Source organism: Protopterus annectens, chromosome 2.part0 (assembly GCF_019279795.1).
Source record: "Protopterus annectens isolate FY-2018-M chromosome 2.part0, PAN1.0, whole genome shotgun sequence".
Lineage (NCBI taxonomy): Eukaryota > Metazoa > Chordata > Ceratodontiformes > Protopteridae > Protopterus > Protopterus annectens.
In genome coordinates this window covers 677,101,984-677,129,061 of record NC_056728.1, presented here as the reverse complement: position 1 = coordinate 677,129,061, position 27,078 = coordinate 677,101,984, and positions in this window count along the sequence as shown.

Genomic DNA, 27,078 nt, shown 5'->3' with positions numbered 1-27,078 from the left:
CAGAAAAGTATTCAACTGAAGAAGTTTGGATAGACAAGAACAGCAGACAGTAAAACCATATTGGTTAATATCCAGAAGTTCTAGTAAGCTTGATGGAAGTAGCTTCTGGATAATCTTTTAGAATATCTTATGTAAAAAATACATTTCAGGCTAATGGATAAATAGTAACTAAGATTATTTAGAGTATCCTGTTTAAAGTTTGGAATTGCAGAAAATGTCTTCCAAAGTTCTGGTACAATGTCCAACTGTAATATTGTTTATAGAAGCATAATTAAGCCTCCACAGAGACTTTTGCTTGTAATTTTAATATGGACACCAGGTATGTCATTAGGTTCTGTTATAAATTGTGCTTCATTCCTTTTGAGGCTTTTTATATAAGAGAGTCTAAAATGACAGATCAGACAGAATCAGAAAGATCCAGAAAATGCTCCAAATGATCTTCACCATCTTCACCCCCCCCTTTTCCCATTTTCTACACGGGTTCAGGGTGTCACTTCAACTGTTGCCATCTCACTCTCTATCTCTTTCTCTTTTTCTTGTTTCAATGCCACACTCTCACCTTCTTTGACAGTCAAGCCTGACTGTTTCAGGTCTTTTCTCTGATAATCCACCCATCTCTGTGCTGGATGACCATGGTTTCTCTTGCCTTCTTCCTGTGTTTCCTAAATTTTCTTCCCCATATTATCTCCTGCTTTTCTGCCCATGTGCCTAAACAGTGTAGTCTGTTTTATTTCACCTTCCCTGTTTTCTAAACTACTTGGACGTCTGCTCTGGTGTCGTCATTTCTTCATTTGCCCCACAGTGTGCACCCTACCACTCATCTCAAGCACTTTCCATCACCACTAGCATCCTCCCCTGCTCTGCCCTCCCAGCCAAAGTTTCTGTATCATACAGTAGTATCACTTGTACATTGTACTTGTTTATACATGCAAGTATTGGAATTCATTGCAATGGCAAGAATTCCTACGTTATTTTTAAAAGGAAAATTATATATTTTTGACCTGCCATTATTATTCAAATTTATTGATCCTGTAGGACTTTTTAGAACAGCAATTAATAACTTCCATGTAACAGTAATTAAAGATTCAGCATGCTCTTCATTCTTCAACTCAAACTGTCAGCATCATATGTTCCAGAGTTAATTTGTTAAAAACCTGAAAACAGAGCATGCAAATCTTATCTTTATAGCACCATTTTAAGTCTGACAGAAAAGAGTTAAGAAATTCAGACTATTTCTCTATATCTGGTAAGTGATTATGATATTAAGATATTTAACAGACTTAAACTCACTAAATAGCAACATTCTGGCTTAGATATAATACTTTCTAAGTTACAGCACTACTGTAACCTGGAAAAAAACTTATTACATATTCATATTGTTTTTCACTAGAAATCAGGATTCAGAGATTTTACTGATGCATATATAACTGATTTAGGTCACGGAGCTAAATACACTGAACTTGGTGATTTGTATAATTCAATGCAGGAAGAAAGAATTGTATGAGGTAGAACAGACAGATTGTTAAGCAAACCTTTATTTGAAACTGTTTTTACATTTAAAAGCTGTGATCAAGAGTAGACATAATTTTCTAGAGTTTGCATTAGAGAGCTATATTTAGACTTGTGTAAAAGTTAAGTGAAGCTAATGTCTCTTGATAATAAACAGAGTGGTACTATTAAGTCAAAGCATAATATAAAATATAGATCAGCAGCGTGGCAGCAAACAATGCTTTAGTATTTTTACCGGCTGGTTATGCAGTTAAAGACAAAATAAGAAAGGAGGTTAGTTCCACATCAGGCATTTTGTTCAAGCTGTGGTTATCATCATGGCAAAAATGCAAATCCTGCTCTTCATAGATAGTGTTGTAAATATGGCCAAGTTCATTACTTTTCTGAAGTATGTAAGTCAAAAAAGAAAAGGCAAAAACCTGTTTTGCAAGTTCTTGATGGCAATAATGTAAATTCCAGTAAAAATGACAATTTGTTCAATGCCCAAACTGAAATGTGTACATACCTTATTAATCTGTTTGTGAATGCTGTTAATATGTTCATTGAAACTGTGTGCAGTTTCTTTACTATGTTCAGAAACTCAACATTTTTTTACTGTAATGATCACTGGGAGAAAGTTGCACATGGATGGTGTGTTTAGCAAGTTTAAGTAAAATACTGGTTCTGACTGTAAGATCATTTCTGAACGATCATTTAAACAACTGTGCTTGAAAGGCTTCCCCTGTGTGTCTCATACTTTACTACTGACCAATTCTGGCCATAGACTGAAACCACTGGGTCAAATTACTCTGTGTGTTAGGAAACAAACAGTATAATTCAATATTTGAAGTTGTGTTAATTTAGCTTCCTAACGTATTAAGAAAGTTTACATTTGACTTGATTAGCATGATTCAGCAAATCCACATGCCACAAATATATTAGCAGTACATTAGCTGGTACAGTGTAATAAAACTCATTTATTTGCAGAGACACAAAGTTAATGATCCAGATATATGCAAGCAGTAATATACATAGCAGTATAGCTCATATTCAAAAAGTAAAGCCACAGGAATAGGATGAAATGTGTAGTATTGTGAGTTTTCAAAGTACACCTAGAAGATTCCAAGTAAAAATACACACAGTATTGACATATTAACATTGTCAGTAAAATTGCCAAAATGTCTTCATCACACTGAAAATGACACATAAATACAGATACTGAGACACATGATACAATTAAGATAGTCATATATCAAAGGGAAAGTTCATTCAAAGTTTTCATATGTTGTATCTATTGTGATGAAAATAATGAAATCTCAAGAATAGATCTTCATTAAAAGTGATTGCACAAGTTCAGCTACTCAAACTCATAACAGAAAAAAAATAGAAGAAATACATTCAGTAACTGTGAAGTACAAAGAAAGGGCATTTTAGTTTGGCTAGAAAGCTTATCAAGATTGTGTTGTTTGTTTGGATGGAAGCCTGATAGCAGCATAAAATCTCTGCTCTGCAGCTTTTCAACTTTCCTGACAGGAATTAGTTCTAAAAATCACTAAAACAATTTCAAATTAACTGATCTATTAACTAGAACTTGAAAGCTTTCTTTTGGTGTATTTTTCAACTAAGAATCTCCATATTTTCCTGTCAAAAGCAACAACAAGAAGGAAGGGAAAACAGCATTTAAAGAAAAGATGAATCTTCTGAAATCTACACAACAGGACAGCTCCCTGAAGAAAGAGATACCTTCCGTTCTGACAAATATGGACAAACTAGATACAAAAGTTGACAAAATTAAAGAAGATTCAAATAAACAATTTGAAATACTGAGTGACATTCTAAAACAGCAAAAAGTCCAGATTTCAGCAATAGAAGAATCTGTTTCATATATTGATTGTAGACTGATAGATGCAGAGGGAAAATATTGAAACTCTCCTACTACAAAACAACAAACTCATCAATAAAGTGGATGATTTAGAGAACTGGTCCAGAAGAAACAACATCAGGATCTATGGTATAACAGAAGGAATGGAAAGAGACAGTATGATTAACTTTCTGACAACATGGATCCTTAAAACATTAAATTTGCTAGAGGCTCTCTCTTTTGGCTTTGAGAGAGCCCATTGATCACTGACTACAACTTTATCCAACAACAAGAAGAAATACCCAAGATCAATAATAGCAAAACTGATATCCAGCCAGGACAAGGATCTGATCTTAAAATCAGCTTGGGCTCTCTCTTCTATAAAATAAATGATCAGATAGTCAGATTTGATAACGACTACTCTATGACTGTTTTTGCAAAAAGAAAAACTTTCATCCCTCTCATCAAGTCACTCAAGCAAGCTGGTATTAAAGCACAATTGACATACCCTGTCAAAATTAGACTTTGCCTTCCTGAGGGGAAAAGAACCTTTGAAACTATAGAAGAAGCAAACAGCTTTATAAAGAAGAAGAATCTGATAATTACAGAAGAACAAATGGATACTACTTCAATGTTAAAAAGACAAGCAGCAACAAAATCTGACTGGACTGTGAAAGACAAGAAGAAACTCAAGGACAAATAAACAAAATGCACTTTTTCTTTTTTTTTCTTTTCCTTAAACCCTTCGAATAGTCAATATCACTCTGATAATCACAGATTCTACAAAGATAAACAAGGTAAACCCATAATTCTTATTTTTCATTGATATTTTCATTGTTATTTTTAACTAATAATATAATTTATTAATACGAAGCAACATAACTTTATTTATCACATTTAGCATAGGATGCAAGGTACTTAAAAAATGTCTAGTTGTTATTCTCAATAATCTCCACTAATTAAACTTAATTTTGATATTTGTATTAACACATAAGAAGTGAACACATATAAAAATATAAAAATATGGTTGACATGATGTGTTAGGGTTTGTATGAATACAGTGTCTCACTCATGGAATTTGGTTACAACATGCTATGTTTTACATCTATGAAAACCGTAGAACCTCCTAAAAGGTTCTGTTTCTGTTTAATAGAGTACTAAATAGATATGAATCTAATGAAACATGGTATGACATAGTCTTTCTTAATAAGCTTTAGGGTAGAATTTGCATTTTGTGCTTATTTTTAAACTGTCTAGAGCTCAGTGTGTTCAAATTGCCATTTTTTTTTTGCAATATAAAAGCTTTACAAGATAAACGTGGACTTTACAGCATTTCCACAAGCATTTTCTAATTATAAATTGCATGTTAAGTATAATTCCTGCCTTCTTACCTGAATAGTTTTGAAATTAAGATTTTTGAAATCAGTTCGAGCCTGTAATCCATCCACGAGCTCCATTTCTTCACAGAAACAGCCGCAACAACTAACAGGAACTTAATAATCAATCTCTGAACCTGCAGTTCCTTCCTGAGACTAATGGACCAATCAGAATGTTGGAAAAATGGTAAAGCAATTCAAAAGATAAAATGAGCTGTTTTCTTAACATTTAACAAATAAAAATGACTGTTTATATGTTTTGTAAAGTTCAAACACTATTTAAATAAGAATACAATGGAAAATGCAGTACTCAATCCTACTTTTATACATAGAAATGATTCTTAAAGGAGAAGGGGAAAGAAAAGAAATTGCTTGTGTTTAGCAGTATGCCTTACATTGCCAAAGAATTTTGTGATATGATATATTTAAACTGCTTTTTATGATTATAATAGTTACAGGGAAAGTTGACAAGGACCATAAAACATACTCTATAGGTAGCACAGCATTAAATACAAATAGCCTTCTGCACCAGCTGGTTATAATGATATGACTGCTGGGGAAACTACTTCACCTACTTTTATATGTAGCTACATCATTGTTAGAAAAATAATTGGCTATGACCTTAAAATTACACTTGTAAAGCATTTTCTATTTGATAAAATCTGAATTATACTTTCAGAAAGTTTTTATATTTAAAAATACTCTTTCAAAGATGTAAGGTATTTGTATGAGTTTTGTTTCAGTCTCTAAGACTATGGAATTACTCATTCCCATCTATGTCAGAGGCAGACTTGCTATTTCTTCTATATAATGCATTTTTGAACACTGGTTGTCGGTAGTAGCGGTGCATAAATACATTACACATTAGATAAGTAATGGTTAAATATGCCAATGTTAAAATATTTAATTCCCAGATTTTGCAATATTTTCATTACTTTTATAATGGAGCTTACTCTATATATGTTACAAAATACTTATGATATATCTGCATTCCTATAATTAAGCAATGTCTCTAGACTCTTAGACACTGTTTTACAGACTTTTAGCTGGGAAGGCAGTTTATGAATTCTTCATAAATATTAAAATAATCCTTGGTAAAACAGTCATTCTAGTATTGGCAGAGCCTTTCTCCTCAACTATTTTATGAAATTTAGCTAAAGTAAATCATATACTGATCCTAACACCCCCATACATAGATGTATATACTAACCCTGATAATTATATGTTTTACATCATACACATAAACTATACTTATTTCTTCGTTTATATTTCAGCAGCCTAGGCACTGTCTAGGCAATAATAGCACAAATAGCCGATAATTACCAGTGAAATAATTTTACAGGAAAATGTGTTACATTATAGAAATTATAAAAATGCATTTAACAACAGACAATATTAACAAAGATATAATATAACTATATAAATTTGATGCATCTATCAGAATCAAATAGGCCACACTTTTAATACTGCTGTGAGAAACTTATGTGTGCGTGTGCATGTGTGTGTGTGTGTGTGTGTGTGTGTGTGTGTGTGTGTGTGTGTGTATATATATATATATATATATATATATATATATATATACATCACAGGAATACATAAAGAGATACTTTGTTGTACTGATAACATATTCTGCCAACTCTATGATATGATAAAGTTTGACTTAGAATTCACTAAAAAAAAAATTCTTTTGACTCAGATGCCTTGCTACCCACATTCTGGGTAAATATAGAGATTAACTAAATATTAAATGTCAAGACAATGCAGATGAAGGATAAAATATATGTATTATTATCCACTACTATTCTTATATTACTCACCCAACTTGTCTTGACATTTTACGACATATAACATTTGTAGTAACTTACTGAATTTTATAAATGTCTATATGACATAGTTTATTTAAACATTCTTTGAGTTTTTGGAGGGAAAAATATAGGTTGTAATGAAACATATACTTCAATCCATAGATGGATTGTTTTATGCATTCATAATTTAAAAAGTTTGTTGTTATCTTCTTCAAATGTTTGACTGTAAGAATCATAAGGTATTATGTATTACTTACATTTCATTTTAATTAAAATGCTAGTTTATACATACTCTATAATATACAACCCTCCCTTCCTTTTTTGTATATTAATAATGTATGCAGTTTACAGTGTCCCACTTTTAAATGATATGAGTTGGTAGATCTATGGCTTATATGAAGCACATATTAAGCCAGGAACACTAGGTTCCATGAAGAAGGATGTTATTGTAAATACTATTTTACCTTTTTTATTTGATACAGAAACTCAATCCATAACAAATTTTGTTATAGCCTACATGGTAAACCCTCTAGGAAATCACTATGATTATTTTGAACTATTATATATTCTAAATGGTCTTAACATATAAATGCTTATCATTGAATGTAAATGGGTTAAATAACCATATCAGAAGAGCAAGTATTAATAAGTATCTTTCCTTACCTAAGGCAGAGCAAATATAGTATTTCTTCAAGAGATACATCTAATATCCCAAGATTTAAATAGGTTCACACTAAAAGATTATAAAATATTGACTAGCTCCAAATGTAATCACAAAAGAAGATGTGTACTAATTCTTTGGAAAGAAGTCTAACATCTCCTGAAATTGTAAACTCATATATAGACAAAGATGATATGTTAACATTAGTAATAATTAAACTTGAAAGAAAATACTATACACTTACAAATTCTTACTGGATCCCCAAAATTGGTACAAAGTCAGTAAAGTAATACTTAGACATTATAACCTTACACTCTAGACGAGACATGATAATTGCAGGAGATTTTAATTGTATTCTTTCCTCTGATGAAACAACAAACTCTAAACCCTTTAAGATCTCTTCTTTAGCAAAACACTTCTATAACTATATCAATACAAGAAATCTAAAAGACATATATCATATAAAATGTCCCTCCTCCCTAAAGTTTTCTCATTACTCATATAGGTTTGGGACACAAGCTAACATAGATAAAGTGTTAGTGTTGAATTCTTTACAATCAGAAATAGATAATGTATTACTAATATCCTGCCCCCTTTCTGACCATAATGCCATTACTTTTAATATAACTTTTCACACTGAACCCTTAATACATTGGCAAAGAATACCAGCTTATATTATGAAAATAAAAAGGTTTTCAAGAATGGATGTTATCAGAAATTAATCAGTTTTTCTAAACAAATAACAATGGAGAAGTATCAGATACAATTTTATGGGACACTCTAAAAGTAGTGTTGTATGGCAAAGTTAGAATTTGGTATACACAAAAAGAAAAGAATGGGATAAAAGATTACAAGATATTCAAACAGAATTAGATAACTTAAAATTCAATCTTATACCAAATGATAAAAAAGTATTGGATAATATAAATAAATTAAACAAAGAATATCAAAATGTTTTGCAACACAAAATATCTATAAATTTAGAGAAAATTAAATGATGCTCATACTCAATCAATCCTAAAAGTCTGCATAAAATTGCAGTATGATCAAAATACTTAAATGAAAGAAATCACACAAAAGAAATGATATATGTTGAAAATAAGAGGAAAATAAAAGCTACTAATTTAAACTGCATACTACAAGGTTTCAAGAAACATTATGAGAATATGAATAGTCTCAAACCAATAAATGAAAATGGAAATCTAGACAAATTCTTAATTGATAATATTACAAAGACCATATCTCATGGAAATATTGCCAAAATTGATAGGCCTTTCACATTTAAAGAACTAAAAGATTAAATAAACAGTTTAAAAATTAATAAAACACAAGGGTTAGATGGTTTGATTCCTGAAATATATAACATTTTCCCTGACAATATCTTAAAAATATTACTAAATACGTTTCATGAAATTAAAAATACATCTAATATCCCACTATCATGGAAATATTCACTCATCTCACCCATACTTAAAGCTGATAAAGATCCTACCTCTTGTTCCTCCTATAGACCCATCTCACTATTAAACATCGATTGCAAGATTTTCATAAGCATAATATCAAACAGAATTAATTCCATTATTCCTAGTCTAATAGAACAAGATCAGACAGGTTTTATTAAACATAGGAAAGATCAAGACAATATAATAAGACTTCTGACCCTAATAGATGTAACAAACAAAAATAAAAACGAATTAACAGTAATGAGTCTTGCTATAAATAAAGCCTTTGACTCACTTGGTCTTATTTATTTAAAGTGCTACATCAATATAAATTTTCTCCAAACTTTATGCAACTAATTACAAACCTTTATGAAGACTCTGTTTCTTTTGTAAAGATAGGTATTTTCTTATCCTTTTCCTTTAAACTTACAAAAGGTACAAAACAAGGTTACCCTCTTTCCCCTTTAATTTTCACTTTAGCTGTAGAACCACTAGCTAATTATATTAGGAATAATGTCCACATTAAAGGATATAATTTAAATAATGACTTATTTCCACAGATTTAGTTATTTGCTGATTATTTATTATTAACTAGTGGAGACATTGAAACATATTTGATCAACTACTCATCACTTTAGATTTATTTGAAGATTTGTCAGGACTAAAATTTAATTTTAATTTAATTTTATTTTATTTATTTATTTATTTACATTTGTTGACCGGGAGTGTCCGACTGGACGTAGATCCATTTTCAGCTGAGGCCCGGGGAAAAAGCTCCACAGTTAAAATAAACAGACAGTAGTTACATTGGATTACATAGCGAATAACAATTTAACATAGCAATTACTTACAACATATTTACAGATGAAGAACATAGTACATCAGTAGACAACTAGAATCTTTATCTGTGAAGTACATAACAGACATTAACAAATGTTACAATAAGAAGTTCCTGCTGTATAATAAGTTCTAGGCTTATGAGCATCTGAGCTTGCTATAATCAAGGTAGTTAGTGGAGTGGAAAGAAAGGTAGTGGTTGGATGGGGTGGGTGATATTAGAGTGGGAGTTGCAAGGGCATAGCCAGCATGTTTTAGGTGTGATTCAGTAAAGTTTTGAAGTGGGTGCATGATGGTATGGAGGTAATTGTGGGTGGGAGGGAGTTCCATAATTTGGCTATGGTGCAAGAGAATAGGGCTTCACCAGCAGAGTTATTGGCTTTAGTGATCTGCAAGTGATTTTTGTTGCTGGATCTTAGTGGTCTGGTGGTGCAATAGGGTTGGAGTAGATTCTGGAGGGATGAGAAATTTAGTGGATGGTTTACTAGTTTGTGGGTGAGTGAGAGTTGATGCCACTGAAGGAGGTGAGGGAGTTCAAGCCAGCCCAGTTCAGCAAGTGAGAGACAGTGGTGACTACGGTAGGATGCCCCTATGGCGAATTTGGTGATTTTGTTGTAGCAGGTCTCTAGCTTGTTTAGATCGCATTGCCTTAGGTTGGTATATATTGGAGAGGCATAAAGTAGGGTGGAGATAAGGTGGGAATTTTCTATTGAAATTTTTGCTGCTTTGGTGAGAAGTTGCTTATTTCTGTATAACGCTCCTAGTTTTTGTGGACTTTTTTATGATCATGGATATGTGAATGTCAGATTTTAGTTTATTGTCTATTTCCACTCCTAGCAATTTGGTGTGTTCAGTTGGGTATATAGTGGTGTTGTGTTTTGCTGTAATGTTAATGTGAGAGTTGTTTTGAGTATGTTTGGTGGGTTGGAAGATGAGTAGTTTAGTTTTGTTTGTTTTTAGTCATAACAAAACCCAGACTCTGTTAATAAGCAAAAAGGCAACTATGAAAATGAAGAGTTACAAATGTTTTAACTGGGTCAATACACAAATTAAATATTTGGGTGTTCAAATTAATTTGACTCTTTAAGAATACAATCACTACAAACTATAATATTTTAATAAATGAAATTACCAATCTCACAGACAGTTGAAATAAACTTTATTTTACCTTTGAAGAGCGATTAATGCTAATCAAAATGATAGTGCTACCTATAATTCTTTATATAAGTCAATCTTTAATAATTCCCCCAACTAAGAAAGTGTCAAAAATAATAATAATTTATTAAAATTTCTTTGGTATCCCAAAAAACCCAGAATATCATTACAAAGACATGTGGCAAGCTGGGAAGAAGGAGGCATTACCTTTTCTAATATTGAATTTTATAAAAATGCTACCATCTTTAATATAATTCTTTTATGGCTAAATTCCTCATACAATTCATATTGGAAACTAATACACGAAAAAAATTTGTTAACCAATAATAGAATATTAATTGATCCTCTCATTACAATACATAAAAATGGCTTTATTTGGTCTTTAAAAATATATACACAAGATAAGCAGAAGTTAAAATCTTGCTCTTTTATTAATTTAATAATGCCAAATGTCATGAAAATCAGCCAATCTAACCAGTTAATCAAAAACTTATTAATATCCATTTTTCCTATTGCTTATACAAATGAGTGTTTAATCTCATTTGATAAAAACAAAATGCTTGAATTTAAGAATAGCAACTTAGTATACTGGAACCAATTCTTATCCACCAATAGAATTCACCCAGCTAACCATCTAATTACTAGATACAGTCAACATAATAATAACTGGATAGATATACAAACTTGCAAAGAATTTATACATAACAAAATTATATTTTCTTTACAAACCCATGGAAACAACATACCAAAAACGTTAGAATTATTAATTAATATAATTAATGGTTCTTTGAAAGGCACCTCATTCATATCCTTAATATATAAAGCTATTAGATCTGATTGTAGTTTTATAAATGCTTCTTTTTGGGAATACTCCACTAAAATAAATAATGGAAACTTTACTACTAACAACAAGAAACTCCTTCTGAAATTAGTACAAAACAACAACAATGTCCTCTTACTGGAAAATATACATGTGGAAATTCCTTACAGGAGTTATTATATACCTCAAAAATTTCAAGTATGTACAAAATATTATATGAAATGTTGGAGGTGTAAAGTAACAGAAGCTGATTGGTTCCATATGATTGATGCATGTACTCTGTTATCTCAATTTTGGAAGGAATTCAAATGTTTTTGTAAGGCTTTATGGAATGATAACTGTGAAATTTCAAATTCTCTCATTTTATGTAATGTACCAATACCAGAAGTCATACCCAGATCTCAAACACACCTTCTTTGGTCAATACTTGCAGTTGCAAGAAAGGTTGTGGAAAAAAAAATTGGAAAATTAACTCTCCTATATCTTTTAAAAATTAATTTATTTATTTAACCACAAATCTATGTGAAAAATAAATATCTATTTTAAACATTAAAACAAAAAATTTAACACACAAATTAATTGCTTGGGAAAGTAACAATCATTACTAAAAAAGTTTTAGATGATTTCCTGAATGTATATGGAAGTATATTCTTGTTATGGACTTTGTAAATAGTTTGTTTCAATTTTGATTGTAAACATGTTATTACTGTTATTACTCTTGTTAAAAAAATAAAAAAAAATGTTTTGAAAAAAAAAAGAGTGTGTTTGCTCGTATTAACTATATCAACAGTACAGTAGAGTAAATTAAGGAATGGAAGAGAAGGGGTCAGTGTGGTTCTACTTTCAGAAGTATGGTCTAATTCTACAGAAGTTACTAAGTTTATATTTTTTCTTCACTATGGATTGGACTTCCTGTCTGAAAGACAGTTGTTTTCCACATAGTACACTGATATTCCAGGGACACAGCCATTTCAACAACTTCAGAGTTCCACATTTCCATAAAATTGCTGCCACTTAGGAGATCAGTGGTGGTACTCTTTCCATCTGCCAAGCATGAACATCTCCAAGTTCCTTTTATTATGGATAAATCTCCTAACACCGCCTGTACAACAAGATGGTGCAGACGGACTGATGGTGTGGTGAACATGCAGTGCAGAGTAGATGGTATCGAAGCCTATCTACAAATTATTAGATAACTTCTCTTCTGTTTAGTACAACAGATAAATGTTGTGCCATCAATATATCATATAAGTTAGATTTCTCCTGTGTGCTGGTAAATTTGGTTGGGTTAATTGAAAGGAGAAGTATAAGGAGGGTTCTGTTATAAACTCAAACAAAAGACTATATTTTCTCCAAGTGCTGTGCTACAGACAGTAGCCGCTATCCTCTTTCATGTGTAGCTTGTGAAGTAAGTTAGAGCTGCTGCTGTACTACAAACATAATCTGGTAGACATTTAATGTACGATAAAGTGTTTAACAAGAAAAACATTTTAATCCAAGAAAACAACAGCAGTAAATGTGGCTTTGTCTAGAGTTGAAGCAGTATAACTGACCAGTTTCAATGCGCTCATGTTGCTCATATTCTTTGTTGTTGAATACCTTTCAGAGTCATTACTCAGATAATAATACCACACCACCCCCAGACAAATCTTGTATCTGCATTATTAACAAGGTAAGTATGGAACCTGTATTAAAAAATAGAATTATATAACTGATTACTGTAATTTGTAAATTCTTATATGTCCCTAAGATAGTACATGTCCCAGGTATACAGTAATGTCAGTAATTACTTATGAATGATGTTTGCAATATACAGCTATGGGTTTTGCCCAAGACTGTGCATCAAGCATTTCAGTTGACCACTGTATATAAATCGGTGAGCAGGTCAACTGTAGCATCATTTGCACAAGTATAACAGTAAGCAAGACTTAAACATCTACATTCACTGAATTAGTAAGAACAGCAACAGAAATAAAGTGAGGGTCAAAAATTACATAAGCATTCACCCACGACTGATTATGAATGATAAGCAAAAACATTTATTTTGCAATATCTTTGCATTAAAAGAAGGTTCTGAGTTAAAAAGGCATTTGCTATCCACTCTGTGCAACAGATATACATGCAAGCCAGAGTCACAAAGAAATGTGTAAAGGGCAGGGTACAGTCATCATCACTTGCACGGGGGACAGGGGGGCAAGACTGACACCAAAGGAATGAGTGTGTCCAAGTAAGTCCAAAATTATTTCTTATGTATCTAATTTGTACGGTCAGTAGGAAGATATGAATAGCAGTCAGCAATACTGCTTAGATAAATGGTGTGTGTGTGTGTGTGTGTGTGTGTGTGTGTGTGTGTGTGTGTGTGTGTGTGTGTGTGTGTGTGTGTGTGGTGATATGGGTAGGTATCCATTGAATGTGTGTGTGTCGGAATGAACAAGATTGAGCACTGTGCTACCACTACAACCTGGCATCTCGTACAGGTGTGAGCCATGCATGGTAGACTGATCAGTTCAGCATCATCCACCCCCTATCACGAGAGCCACCTCTGCCAGAAGTTGCACTGCTACCTCCATGGCACTGGCAGAATTTGCAGTGTTATCTAAATGTGAGTGATGTCTGCTAGACTAGCTCTCATCACAATTATTTCTTGGGACATGACCACAAGGCCTACCACATTTGAATGTGGACAATGCAATTACTGACTGAGCAGTGGAAGCAGTGCCACTATGGGAATGGGATCTTGCATGATGCATTAGCTAATACTGGACAATGTAGCAGCTCTGTGACCAAGTGGATGCCAGCCCACCCATAGCAGACATTCCATTACAGATGCTGCTCGATTCAGTGTGTCATTTATTCTGTCCAAGGAGTCACCCACATGATTCAGGCACGTCAGAATGCACAATGTTTAGTGCTTGCACTATCTCTTCTGTGGCCCTTTTGGAACTTGCCTGGGCCTCATTGATGACTCTTCACATGCATTGTGTGCAGCTATTGACACACTAGCACCAGGCTTAGGGTGGACAGCAGGCATACATTGAGCACCTCTATCAACCCACCCTTTTTTGCACCTCACCTTCATGATTGCTACAACTGGAGTAACCACACTATGCTAATCAACTGTGTCACCCTCGACTTGTCCTGTGCCTGAAGTGTCTGAGTCATGGGTATGTGTAGGCATACTGACTGTGTCCAAAATAGGAGCAGGATATGTGGAAAGCACAACCTCAGTGTCAGACTGACTCTCTCTACCCCCCAAATTTACTTCTTCATCACTGCCATCATCCTCAGAGGCTACTGATATCCTGACTTCAGCTGGTAGGAGTCCCACAGTGTCACTAGCAAGATCACTTATGATAACAAGTAAGCAACACATAACAAAAAGAGAAATAGAATAAACAATGTTCAAATCAATGTAATGTGACACATATATTAAAAATTATGAGAATGCTAATGGAATTAAAGCAGATAACTTTCAGTTGTACACACATCTGCCTTTTGGACATTAATAAGAAAGCAGAAGGTCTACCTTTTGAACATTAATAAAAACACAGAAAGTCTAACTTTTGTATATTAATAAGAATGTAGAAGGTAAGCTTACCATGTGCAGTTGGTTACCCAAAAAAGAGAAACCAATGTGCTTGGGTATAAAACAAGGGAGATGAAACTTGGATGATAAGCATCCCAAGGCAAATGACACAAGAAACAGAAAAAAAAATCACTTTACAGCTTCATAATAAGACGCATCTCATGCAAAACTTTACTGTCCAGTTGACTTCCCCCACTTCCTCTCTTACCCTCCCTGTCCCTCACTGTCTCTTCTATCCCACCTTTTTGTCTGTCTTTCTCTCTCTACATATATATTTATCTATACACATATACATCCATGTGGTATATATATATATATATATATATATATATATATATATATATATATATATATATATATATATATATATCGAGAGTGATACCATCATCATCATCATCAACTCCCTTTTTCCTGTTTTCTACATAGGGTTAGGGTGTTGTCACTTGTTGCCATGTCTCCCTATTCAGTGCCATTTTCCTACCTTCTACAGCACTTTTGCCTAACTGACACAGGTCTTCTCTCACACAATCCATCCACCTCTTTGTAGGATGCCTTCATTTCCTCTAGCCTTCTTCCTGTCTGTCCCAATTCGTCCTTACCAGATTATCTTCTGCTTTTCTGCTTTCTGCACATGTGCCCAAACCACCGTAATCTGTACTTTGTCATTTTCCTGCAATTGGAACTACGTTGGCTTCTACTCTTATGTCCTCATATCTCATATGTCCCAAATTGTGCATCCTACCACCCTTCTCAGACACTTCATCTTCATCACCTCTAGCTTCCTCAACTGCACTGCCTTTACTGCCCAGGTTTGTGTACTATAGAGTAGTACTGGTTGCATCACTGTTTTTTTACATCTTACTTTTCAGCTGCTTTAGCATTCTTCTATCATACATTTCCCTGACACTCTGTGACAGTTGGCTGCAGCCCCTCTGATTCTTGGTTTGACCTCCTCATTCAGACTTCCTTTATCTTCAACCACCCTTCCTATATACTTGAAGCTGTTAACCTGTTCCACTGTTTTCCCTTCTATCTCAATTTTCAGGTTCTTCTGATTTCCCTTATTTTTGCCATTACAACTCTCATATCTGTACTCAGTTTCATCCCATGTGCCTTCAATTTTGCATTCCATTCCCTCATCCTTTGCTGAAGTTGTTTCTCAGAGTCTGCCTATAATGCCAAATCATCATGTACTGTGCATACAGCAGCTTTGTTGATCTGTTCCCTCCAACTTGTTTGCTAATGTAGTCCATCAATACCATGAGCAGTAGTTGACTTAGAGCTGAACCTTGATGCACACTCACTCCCACTGGGGAAACTCCTCTGTAAAGCTGAACACTGTTTGTACTTAAGTCATTGGGTCCTTGTACATAGCTTGCAGTAATTCCACCAATATTTCTGGGACATCGAACCACCACAGGACTGCAAAAAACAGCTTTCTTGGAATGTTGCCATATGCTTTCTCTAAGTCTAAGAATGCCCAATTGGGCTCTTTCCTCATTTCTAGTTTCTTCTTAAGTATCTGTCTCACTGCAAACATTGGTTCAATTGTGCTACATCCTGATATGAATCCAAACTGCTCATTTCACATCTTACGTTCTACCCTGCATATTCATTTATAGGAGTTTGATGCCTCTATGTTGCCCACATTTGTGAATGTCTCCTTTGTTCTTGAATACAAGCAGTACTATGCTTATTTTGCAGTCATCTGGGATATGCCTTTCTCTCCAAACTGTTGTGAGTAGCCTCAGGAGGCATTACTCCCATATGTTACCCAGGATCTTTATCATATCTGCTGAGACATCATTTGAGCCTGCTGCTTTCCGTGACTTAATTTTCCCTAATGCTGTTCTTACTTCTCCTAGGGTGGGCTCCTTCTTTTTTCTCACTGTAGGATGTGTCTGGGGCAATGCAGATACTTTTTGTTTTATTCAGAAGCTGATGGAAGTATTCCTTCCATCTGCTTTTGATGTCCTGTGAACTGTTGAGCAGGTTGTTGCTGGAATCCCTTATGAAGGGTGTCTGACTATCTTCTTTATCTTTCTGTCTTTGACTTGCAACCTGATAGAGCTAGTGCTCTGCACTATTGTAACTCCTCTCTTAGTCTTTTTACTAACCAACCAGTATTCCTTCCTAGCCTGATCTGTCTTTTCTACCTCCCACTTTTTCTCTACTCCTTTTTTTTTATGACTTCCTGGACTTTTGTATTCCACCACAAGCTTTCCTTATGTACCATATTTCCATACCTGGCTCACCCACATATGTTTGTATCCCTTACACATGCTGTTTTGAGGAGCTGCAATTCTTCTTCAAATCCACCTATTTCTTCTTCTTCTTGATGTGCTAAGCCCTGAGTAATTCCATGAACTGTTGTGCTTTCTCTCCAGTCAAAGTCCAGGTCTTCATCCTGGTCAGTGTTAATCTTAGAGACTTCTCTATCCACTGCTTACAGCTGATTGTGGCAACTAGTAGTTTATGCTGTGGGCCAACTGTTTCACTGGGATGACTTTGCAATCACTGAGTTTACCCCTGTGCCCTTTCTTTACTAAGAGGAAGTCTACCTGAGTTGTATGTTGGCCACTTTTGTATGTGATCTTGTAACTGTCTCTCTTACTGAACCATGTGTTGGCTGTCATTAACTCATTTGCTAGACCTCTCCTTCTTTTCTCTTGTTGCCCCACCCATGTGACACAGGCAGTCCTCATATACTGTTCTGTCTGTGCCAGTATGTCCATTCAAGTCATCCACTTCTAAAGCCAATTCATGTTGCCCTGTTTTATCTAGTAGGTGGTCTTGCAACTGCTATCTGAAGGTACTCTTTTCTTCAATATCACATCCCTGTTGTGTGGCATAGGCTGAGATTATGAATACTCTTCTATCATTACACTAGAGTCCGATTCCCATGAGTCTGTCACTAATTCTGCTGACATGCCTCACTGTTTTCTGAAGCCTCTCCCTGACCACAAATCCCATACCATGTCTAGCCTATCCACCTCCTGAGTGCTAGACCTTTGTTGCACTGCCCTTTCACCTTGTCTGTGGATACTACTTCTTATCATCATGTTATCCACTTCCAAGGCTCATCCTGTCAATGAACCTACATTGGGGGAACTCTTAGTTCAGGTTTGGCAGATCAATTCATTTTATGTCCAGCTTTCACTCCAGACCTTTCCCAGGTAACCCAAGCTGGGCAATAAGAAATCAGCCAGCCAGTAGATTATTGACCAGAGCTGCTGGCTTTCCCATCATTGATATGGGTCCCTGGTGTACATCATAGTAGACTGGATCCTCATCCTACTTATCATCAACAAATAGCCATGCCCATTTAGTCAACATTAGTCATCTTGACCAGACCACCTAAAGCAATATTTGACACAGTGAATGAGCCATGGTGAGGAGTGTGTGATCCATGTTCTCCTATCTTGAAGATACTGTACACCACAGTAGATGACCAAAGTGGTTGCTTAATAAAACTCTTCCTCCTATAGAGCATCATGAAGAATCTGTACTGCTATTCAAAGCTCCATTCTTTGGTGAGTTTGAGATGGAAACACTCAGCATGGTTTTTAGAGGTGGGATGAAACCCACAGAGGCACAGCAAAAGCATGGAAACTTTAAACAGGTATTGGCCAGAGGTCAGGATCAAACCTTGCCCATTACACTAATCATAGGTGACTCAATAGTGATGCACACAGATGTCCAACTCACTAGGTTGAATAAGGAGAAGGTAACAGTCAGCTCTTTATCAGGTGCAAGAATCCAACACATAACACACACACTCAGGTCATTCCACAACAAGTACAAGATGACTGTGTCATTGCCCATGTGGGTGTGAATGACCTGAGATGCACCTCCCTGGACTACATGAAAAGAGACATGGAAGAGCTCTCGGATTGTGTGGCCCAGGCAGGTAAGATACTAGCCCTGAGCAGTATCCTACCATCACCCAGAATGATACTGCAGTACAAACAAAAAATGATTGACTTCAACAATTGGCTAAGTTTCTGGTATCATTCTAAGGGGATCTAGTATAGGTCTGCTTGGGATGACATGATTGACAGACCTCGATGCTGTGCCAGAGATGGCCTGCATCTGTCACCCCTGGGTTTCTGGGTACTGGCTACGACTTTTGCCATCCCTATAGTGCCTTGTTTAGGTGGTATTCCAAAGACCAAATTACCACCGTAAAAGCAATAAATAAATGCAATCAGAGGGTCATGCTGATCAATGCTAGAAGTCTAAATCTCAAGATGCACTCACTCGAAGCACTCCTCAAAATGGAGAACATTGACATCTGTGCTGTAATGGAGACCTAGTTTAAAGTGGCAGAAAGCACCCCTGCTCTACCAGGCTATAACTCATTACACACCTTTTGGCCTGAAAATATGGACCAAAGCTCCAAAGGTGGTGGTGTCTCCATATTCATAAAGGATATGCACACCTCCAGACTAGTAGCCCAGCAAAACACATCTGAGATACTTCGGGTACAACTAAAATTGAGTAAGACGGCGATCCAGGTCATAGCCTGCTATATGTTCCCTACCATGTCCCTTGACTCTCGCTCCATGTTCCTAAGCACACTGGAATCTATCAAGGTCAAACCCAACACTCTCATACTAGGAGACTTCAACCACTCCTCCATCAACTGGGAAAACTACTCAAGCACCAATATACTGTCCCGATGCTTCCTGGAATTCATCATTTCCAATGCCCTGGACCAGTTCATTCTGACCCCCACTGGAGGAAGCAACATCCTTGACCTGGTTATTACTAACATGGGCAACCATTGCTCTACACCAACAGTCAATCCCTCCCTGGTCAGATCCGACCATAAACTAGTCACTATGGAAATCCACATCTCACCCACACCCCCTGCAAAGGTAACCACCTTGAAAAACTTCTCCAGTTTTGACTTTGGACTCCTAAAAACAGATGTGGCTAACTTCAGGGCACCCATGCCAATGGAAAATAGCTGCATGATTGCCGAATCATAGATCAATGCACTGTATGATCATGTACAAAAATGCATGGAACTAGCCATACCCAACAGAACCAAGACACTCTCCTCCAAAAAAGGAAGCCAATCTGGTGGTCCCCAGCCATTAATAAACTCTACAACAGAAGTAAGAAACTGTTGCAGAAAAAGGTGAAGTCCCAAGACTGGAAAAACTCCCTTATTAGCCTCAACAAAAAGTTGAGATCCCTCATCAAATCCTCTAAAGCCAGCTATGAAGTCAAAATTGCAGCAGACACTAAAGACAATTACAAAGACTTCTATGGTTATATCAAGAACCTCCACAGCAATACCCAGATTTGCTGTGAGTTACTGCACAATGGTACCTTCTATACTGAGCCAACAGATATTGCCAACATACTGGCTGACAGATGCAGTACCAACTTTACCCCTCTCCCCCAAAGGACAAATCACAATACCAGAAGAATGCCAGGCACCCAGCATTACTGCAGCACAGGTTAAAGCGGCATTGTTCAAGGCCAAGAATACAGCTTCCATGGGACCTGATAATATCCCTGGTTGTGTTCTACATGAACTACAAAGCAAACTTGCACTACATCTGTGTACCCTGGTCAGTCACAGCCTCACCTCAGGCTTTGTCCCCACCGAATGGCTCACTGTTACAGTTATCCCTTTCCATAAAGGGGAGTGACTACAGACCCTGGGAATTATCACCCTATTAGCCTGATGAATCTGAAATGTAAAGCTATGGAGCACATCATCATATACCTGATTAACAAAGATATAGGAAATCTCCAAACTCTGGACCCCACGCAGTTTGGCTTTGTGAAAGGGAGATCATGCCTGTTCAACCTGGTTGATTTCTTTGAGTCAGTCACCAGGGTTGTGGATGAAGTTAAGGCAGTGCATACAGCCCACCTTCATCTGACCAAGGCCTTTGATACCATTCCTCACTCAGGAATTATTGATAAACTCACCAAACTAGGCATCAACCCCTATATCACTAGGTGGGTTGCAAATTGGCACACAGATAGAACACACAGTGTGAAAGTAGTGAACTCCAAGTCAGACTGCTGACCTGTCACAAGTGGAGTCCCACAGGGATCGGCCCTGGGTCTTCTCCTCTTCAGCATCTACTTCTCAGAAGGCCAGGCTAACACAAAGGGACTCTGGCTGACCAGGTTCGCAGGCGACTGCAAGCTGGGAGCCATTATTAACTCCCCAAGTGATGCAGATATCCTACAGAAAACCCTCACTGAGACCAATGACTGGTATCAAGAACATGGCCTTAAGCTTAATGGCAAAAAATGGTCATCATCCCCTTTGGTAAAAGCTCAATTCCCACTAATTACCACATTGATGGGAGCCCACTAAAAACTGAATGCGTTATAAGAGATCTGGGGACGCAGGCTGACAGCAACTTCTCCTTTGACCACCACATTGCCACTGTGGTCAGAAGGTCCTTCAGTGTGGCACATCTCATTACCAAGGGTTTTGCATCCAAGAAAAAAGAGGTCATTATCTCTCTGTACTCTTCTCCCATTAGACCAATCATCACGTAGAATGCCCCTTTTGGCATGTACCTCACTAGACACCTGCAACAGCTGGAGAGGCCACAGAAGTACCTCACAAACAGGATCCTAGGCATTAAACACATGTCCTACATGGGCAGACTCAAAAGACTCCAGCTATTCTCTGTCTCATATTGCCTACTTAGGGGTGATCTCTGCTTGATTTACATAGCCATGTCTGACCCAGCTCTGTTAGAAATGCTACATCTGAAAAATCATAGTCCCTCTGCACTACATGCTCCAGAGACCTCAACCTCATTACCACAATAAACAGAACATGCTGGAAGAACAGGTTCCTCACCCAGAGACTGCCCATGCTCTGGAATAGACTTCCCATACATGTCAAGCAGAGGACTTCGCTGTCCCTCTTCAAGAGAAATTTTGATGAGTGAATGGATCATAGAAAGTTCAGCCTGGGGATCACTCCAGTGGCTCTACTTGATAGAGGCACTGGGAATTAATGTCGGGTGGCATGATGCTAGGGCACTTCTATGGGCTAGGCTTGTAAAGGCTCTAGGGCCATTAGCCTAGAACAAACCTATGATTCTATGAACCTATAAATGCATTTTCAAAACAAATAACAGTATCCAATTCTCTAGATTCAGTCTGTCTTACTACGATAAAAGTTCCTTACCTACCTTACCTACATGATTACCTTTATATAGTTTAGATTTAGCGTTCTCAGAACTGGGAGTATGCAAGTGAGATGTGAATTCATTAGCATTCTTGAATTACACAATCTGCAGTAAGTGCAGGACAGGTAAACATGGTCTAAAGACCTACATACACATGCCCCATCAGTGTAAGCATGAGAACTGAAAAGTTTTACCTTTTAAGTGCTTGCAACTGTAAATGATCAGTCTGACTGCAGTAATAATCAAGGTTTCACAGTTAGTCCTTTATGATATAAACTTTTCTAGGGTAAGTCAGGGAAAGGGGAATTGCAAGAACGTTTAATTATGAGCAAATTGACTGACTTAGAAGAGCCACATTTCTAATATTTATATGAATTGTTTATGACCACAGTTTGGCCTCTAAGTACATTGTATCTGCAACTCTAAATCAGTGTATTACTTACTTAAACATGCATCAAGTACAAGGTAAGTTACATAGCAGTCTTGTTAGAGAAAAATGGATAATGGAATGATGCTCACAAAATAAAGAGGATAAAAGTAATGCAGTGTTTCATTTTTTTGTTCTATATTGTGAGGATGTAGATTAGCTTAACTGTTGCCAATATCACATGCATCCACACATCTTACTGCAAATTACATAGTATGACTTTTAGAACTTGCTTCTGTTCCACATATAATGTCAACTGATACTGTGTCACATCTGGAGTGTCTGTAACTTCATTTGTTTCTTCAGAGTAGATGTATGTGTCTATAGCACAAACTGATAAAAATTCAAGTGTGTGCTGTGCATGTATTGGTGTCCTGTGGTTCAAATCCAGAGATGGTGTTGTTTGCATGAACATGATACTTAAAGAGCATATCCTCATGTTGTAAGACAACAAAAAGTTGGGGAAACATCAGAGCTGTACATTTTAACTATTTGTTTCACAAGCTTTCCTCTATTTAAGTAGTTTTCTTTTATTTTCATCATTTACACACCATTTGTTTTGCACCGTCTTGACTGTCAGCAATCTATTTCAGTGAGCTATAGTTCATTTCCTAAGGACAAAAGTTAATCACAAACTATCCTGGTGCCACTGTGCAACAGTCAGCAAACTGGGTAGTACTAAATAAATAAACTCCATCTGTCAGCTAGTTATCTCTGTAGCACAGAGTGCATGTGAGGTGAGTCTGGAGAAATAAGACAGGTAATGTGGTGTTTGAATCCAGTTTACAGAGTTTTTTTATGACTGGATTCAGAATAAATATTGACACACAATGGTGTGTATGAAATGAACAGGCTACAGTCTGTGATACCTTTTTTTTTTTTTTTTACATTTGTTGACCGGGATAGTCCAACTGGATGCATGCCCATTTTCAGCAGAGGCCCGAGGAGAAAAGCTCCAAGGGTAGCGAACTTTATTTTTTTTTTTATTTATTTTTACATTTGTTGACCGGGCAGAATGACACAAATCTTACCCTTTGCTCATATGAATGTATATTTTTATTTATTTTATTTTATTTTATTGCATTTGTTTACTGGAAAATCCCACTGGGCCTAAAAGAGTCCATTTTCAGTGGAGGCCTAGGGAAAAAAAGCTCCAACAAGAACATATGTACAGAAGTAGAAACAGTGTTACACATAGTGATTACAGCAATATATACAGAATATATACATAAAAGCAGGAGTTTAGTTAGTTTGATTACAACAATATATACAGGACATATACATTAAAGCAAGAATTTAGGTGGTTGCCAAATGAATTCAATCAGAGAGGTATAAACAGAGATATATTAATCAGTATTATTGTACCAGTGTCAACAAGTGATGAAAAAAATAATAAATATGGAGAAAGTATTATCAGTCACTAGTAGCAAAAAGCATATGATTTTAGTTATCGTGTAATGAGAAGGAAGAGGTTAGGTTATAGAGCAGGTACATAGACAGGAAGAGTTTAGATGATTTTTCAGTATTTGTTTCAAGTTGGTGGTGCTGCTTGTGTTTCTTACAGAAGGTGGAAGTGAATTCCGTAGTTCTGTGGCATAAGGTGTTAGTGAATTAAGTTTTGAGAAATAAGACAGGTGATACAGGATTTTAATAGAGATAACTGATAATTTTACAAAGGGGGGTCTGAATACATATCTACATGCATCTTGTTAGATCATTGTGTTGTTTAAATCTCAACTATTATCAGTATTGCTAACAATATGTGAGCTGTTGTCTGTCCAATTTCACATTATTTATTAACCACAGTTCTGAGAATGTGTACCAAAAATTCAATTTCTGATATTACAAGGAGATGTGAGAATGATGAATGTGTCACTGTAATGTACTTCTTACTCTCTTTATTGCTATATATATCCTTTGACTGATGTAATTTTCATTTTTTTTTATTTGAATGCCTTTTGGAACTGTGCTTTGCTCAGCAGTGCAGAAACACATTTCATTTCCTAAGGAATAAAGTGACATTTTTAATTTCAGACTCCTTCTCCAAGGTGAACAGGCTTGACACTATTGTGCAGCTGTCAACACTCTGTATAGTACTCAATGATCAGATAACTATCCCTGTGGTATAAGGTGTACGTAAAGTGAGCTTAAAGAAGGAGGACAGTTGATGCAGGATTTTAATCCAGTTGACAGCCACATTTACAGACAAGTTCAGAATGAGATTTGCCACAACATTTTGATTAGGAATGTCACAATATATGCACATAAGTATCATAGTTATGTTTATTCCAACAAATGTATCATTACTGCTTGTTACAGAGCCCCAGTATAACATGTGTAAAGTGTGATTAAACATGACAATCATGATATATAATGTACAATGTATATGCTAATGTATGATGTGCACAATATTTGTGTTATAATTATTGAGTTCTCACATACAAATATGTTTATGACAGTATGTATTGTGAAGAATGCATGTACTCTAACACACCATATCTGACTTAGGTTATGCAACTGCATGTATTTGAGATGTATTTACAAACACACATGCTGCATTTTGCAATGAAATGCAAGCCCATGATTAAGTAAGGTGTATCTCCAGTCCTTGTTACATTACTATACCTTCAGTTTCAATGTTAAAAAGAAACTTGTACAGGTCCCCATCAATAAAAACATCACACAAAATGACATTTGACGACCTTTATTAAACTTCCATAAGCATAATTGTTTGCCAATATTCATAAAATTCATAATTTCAAACAAAACATGGTATAGGTGAAAATAACATCAATGTAACATTAACATAGGACAGCATCCCTGCTCATCTTGATCAGTAGCAGTGTCCATACCTCCACTGGCTTACTTATGAAGCAGCGTATGACTCACTTCAGTTACCATTTATAGAATTACCTCCATCCAAATCAGCAGCTTACCTCCATTTGCTTATTTACTTATCAAGCAGCGCAACCACTCACTCGCCTTTTCCAACTTATTAAAATGAACAACCACCACCAGAGAGGGAATAGAAGAGAGCAAGCCAGCCCCTCTTCTCCACCCTACCGAAACTGAAAAACAATTGCAATCCCCACTAAAAAAGGGTGGGAGGATGGATAGCAAGCTCACACCAAAAATGTAACTCCCACTCCAGTTACACTTGCCTAAAACTCTTTAAGCCCCATCCCTACTCTTACCTCATTTCCTCCCAATCATCCCTCATTCCTATTTAAGCCTATTCTTCCCTTAACTTCCTAATTCCTACTACTCTAACTACCCCAATTAAAGATGTCCCTGGACAAATTGGACTGCTCTAAACCTCATTTGTCCAGGTCCCCTTCAATAAAAACATCACACTGAATGACATTTGATGACCTTTATTAAACTTCCATAAACATGATTGCTAGCCAATATTCATAAATTTTACCAAAATTCATAATTTCAACCAAAACATGGTATAGGTAAAAATAACATCCATGTAATATTAACATAGGACAGCATCCCTGCTCATCCTGATCAGTAAGCAACATCCATACCACCACTGGCTTACTTATGAAGCAGTGTACCACTCACTTCAGTTACCATTTATTGAATTACCTCCATCCGAATAAGCAGCTTACCTCTACTTGCTTATTTACTTAAACAGTGCAACCTCTCATTTGCCTTTCCCAACTTATTAAAATGAACAACCACCACCAGAAGGTGAACAAAAGAGGGCAAGCTTGCCCCTCTTCTCTACCCACCAGCCTAACCAGGCTGTTCCCCCTCTTTGAAAACTTCCAATATTGTAACCACAATTAAGGCATTAGGCCATAGATCATTCGGTGTATACCACCCTGTCTAAACCAAGCTAGATCTAAGTAATCCCCTCCTAAAACCCTATCACATAACTAGCGAAATAGCAAGTTACTTCAAAATCTGAAAACAAACCTCCAATAGCTTTACTATGCTAAGGTAGCAACCATAAACCCATGACATGACATACCCATTCTCGGTTACCCAACTAAACAACCAAACACTTAGCCCACCGCCACTTGAAAGCATGCCATGGCCATTGCATATCTCCAAACCAAATGCAGCCCCATTTTACTAACCAATGACTCTAACAGCCACATGAAATCTCTTTTAAATTTCATTTAATAGCAATCTTGCCATCACTCCAATGACAAAAATGAAAACACTTAAACCCTCATCATGGCTTTTAACAATACAACCCAAATGTATTACCAAGTAAACCAAGCCATGCTAAACTAATCAACCACAATGTATCCCTGAAGCTTGAAAATGCTCCAATGCCACCAAGTCAAACAAGGTCAGCGACCTGCCAATATCATTCAGAATGTATTATATTAACCTGATCCTGTCTTCCCTAAACTACAATAAATCTAACCTAAATCCTCCTACACCAAACACCCCTTAGCACACAATCCCAATCCAAATTA